Source organism: Eurytemora carolleeae, unplaced genomic scaffold (assembly GCF_000591075.1).
Source record: "Eurytemora carolleeae unplaced genomic scaffold, Eaff_2.0 scaffold1267, whole genome shotgun sequence".
NCBI classification, from domain to species: domain Eukaryota; kingdom Metazoa; phylum Arthropoda; class Copepoda; order Calanoida; family Temoridae; genus Eurytemora; species Eurytemora carolleeae.
The window spans coordinates 58,031-61,159 of record NW_019397158.1 but is presented as its reverse complement, the minus strand read 5'-3'; positions in this window follow the sequence as shown (position 1 = coordinate 61,159).

Here is a 3,129-nt window from a genome sequence, read left to right as displayed (position 1 = left end):
CAACCGAAAATAATATGAAGCAAGTAATTTCCTTGAGAACGATTTTTGAACCCCTGAAAAGGTTAGGTTAGGTTAAATATAATAACGGCCTCCTAACCGCAGCGCTCAGCCCCCCCAAGCCTGTCCTAGCCGCAGCGCTCGACCGCAGCGCTCAGCCCCCCCAAGCCTGTCCTAGTATCCGATTGCAGTTTAAAACTGCAGAAATTGCTTTCAAGGGCAGACATAAGCTTGCACTTTCATAATGTAAAATTAACCATTTAGTAATAAAGATGTTTAGTCTGAATTTAGGAAAATAACGATGTAACATCCGGCAATTTTCTGTCACAATTAAAAGTATACAAAAATTTGAAATGATTGAGACACTTCAGGACACTTTGAGTACGTGATAAAGGACTAAATCATTGAATTACGTCCTCACACTCCATCTTACTCGGATCCTTTCCTCAACAAAAATGGCAGACGCTGAACTCACGGGAAATGTGTACACTCCGAGATCAGCTGACTAACCACAGGTATTTAAAAATGTCGTATTCATAAAAAGTACAGTTTAAGTTTACTGCATTTTACTTTAGGCCACTTCGTCAGACAAGTATCTTAATCGTAGGATAAACCTACGATTAATAAATCGTAGGTTTATCCTACGATTTATGGCCGGGTCAAGTAAAATAAGAAGTATTTCTTCATTTTTTATGCATCCCTGTATTTTAAACATCCCTGTATTTCATGAGGTTGCGAGAATATCGAATCCAAACCAAATTAATACTGGTAGAACTGGTTATTTAGGGTAGATCATCCTACCTAAATCTACCCTGCGGGTAGATTAGCTAACACCGCTCTTAGTAAAACTGGTATTTCTGTTAATACCGGTATTAGCACAACTTATGAACGCGTAGGGTAGATGATCCTACCAACCAGGATTAGTTAAGAGCGCTATTAAGGGTTTTTTCAGGTTTCTTGAACCGGCCTTAGGGTAGATAATCTAGGGTAAATCCACCCGTGCGGGTGGATTTATTTATCCTGCTATTAAGACATCGCGGCATTAACGTTAATAGCACGATTTACACCTCTAATGAAACACTAGGGTAGATAATCTAGCCTTAAATCCACCTGGCAGGGTTTATTAATCGTGCGATTTTGCTTCAACGAAGCAGCCTTTTTATTTTTCAGAGAAAATTCGACGGGGAAGATAATAAGGGAATCCCCCGACAAGATTTGAGGGGGGGGGGTATACCTTAATATAATTAATTTTCAACTTTGTTATCATGCATGCAGAGACCCCTTTGAGTAAATCTGAGGAGAACTTGAGGAGAACCTGAGGAGAACATGAGGAGAACCCAAGGAGAACATGAGGAGAACCTTGGAACCCGATGAGAACCTGAGAAGAATTTTGACACCCGATGAGACCCTGAGGAGAAGTAGAGAACCTGTGAAGAACCTGAGGAGAACCTGACTAGAACCTGAGGTTTTCCTGAGGAGAACATGAGGAGAACCTTGGAATTCCCGAACCTGAGAAGAACTTTGACACCTGATGAGAACCTGAGGAGAAGTGGAGAACCTGTGAAGAACCTTCGAGGAGAACCTGAGGAGAACCTTTTAAGAGAACATGAGGTTTCCCTGAGGAGAACATGATGGAGCACAGCTGAGGATAACACAAAGGAGAACCTGAGGGGAACATGAGGAGAACCTTGGAACCCGAGGAGAACCTAAAAAGAACCTGAGGAGAACCCGAGGAAAACCTGGGAGAACCTGTAGAGAACCTGAGGAGAACCTGAGGAGTACTAGGAGGAGAGTACCTGAGAAGAACCTGAGAAGAACCTAAGGAGAACCTAAGGAGAACCTTAGGAGAACCTGAGGAGAACCTGTCGAGAACCATGAGGAAAACCTGAGGAGAACCCAAGCAGAACACGAGAAGAACCTGAAGCGAACCTCAAGAGAACCTGAGGAGAATTCCGGTCGAGAATCATGAGGAATTGAGGAGAACACGAGGAGCACCTTGGAACCCAAGGAGAACCTATAAGAAGAACCTGAGGAGAACCTGAGTAAAACCTGAAAAGAACCTGAGGAGAACCTTCGGAGAACCTGAAGATAACCTGAGGAGAACCTGAAGATAACCTGAGGAGAACCTGAAGATAACCTGAGGAGAAACTGAGGAGAACCTGCACGAGAACCAGAGGAAAACCTGAGGAGAACCCAAGGATAACATGAGGAGCACCTTGGAACCCGAGGAGAACCTGAGGAGAACCTAAGGAAAACCTGAGAAGAACCTGAGGAGAATCTGAGGAGAACCTTGGAATTGACGATGAGAACCTGAGAAGAACTTTGAAACCTGATGAGAACCTGAGGAGAAGTGGAGAACCTGTGAAGAACCTTCGAGGAGAACCTGAGGAGAACATGATGGAGCACAGCTGAGGTGAACCTGAGGTGAACCTAGGAGGACAGTACCTGAGAAGAACCGAGGAGAACCTAAGGAGAACCTTTAAAGGAGAACATGAGGAGAACCTGTCGAGAACTATGAGGGAAACCTGAGTAGAACACGAGGAGCACCTTGGAACCCTAGGAGAACCTGAGAAGAACCTGAGGTTGTTAACCTGAGGAGAACCTAGAAGGAGAGGAGAACCTGATGAGAACATATAGAAGGATATAATTCCTCCAGAGAACAGGAGGAGAACATGAGGAGAACCTGGAACCCGAGAAGAACTTGAAAAGAAACTGAGGATAACCTTGAGGAAGAACTGAGGAGAAGTTGGGAAGAATTGACGATTCGATTCGTTAATTCATTAATTTTATGAAAATGAAAAATAATTAAACAAAGACGATAATTAAAAGAACTGAAACTGTCCGCGGCATTTACGCAATACTTTTATATTTCCACAACACAAAATGCGGCAGTAAATGTAAAAGTAAATAAAACTTGTATCAAGCGGTCTCTACATTCGTCATTTGCGTAAATATGGTCTGTCCTAGTGAACGATTTTTGGACGCCCCCTTGTCACCATATAGTATATGAATAAAGATCAATAAAGCAATGCACTGAGTTTCTCAAATATTCAACGAGTCGGTTTTTCTTACAATATATTTATATACAAAAGATACAAACTTTAAATCGAACGATACTAATACAAACTAAAT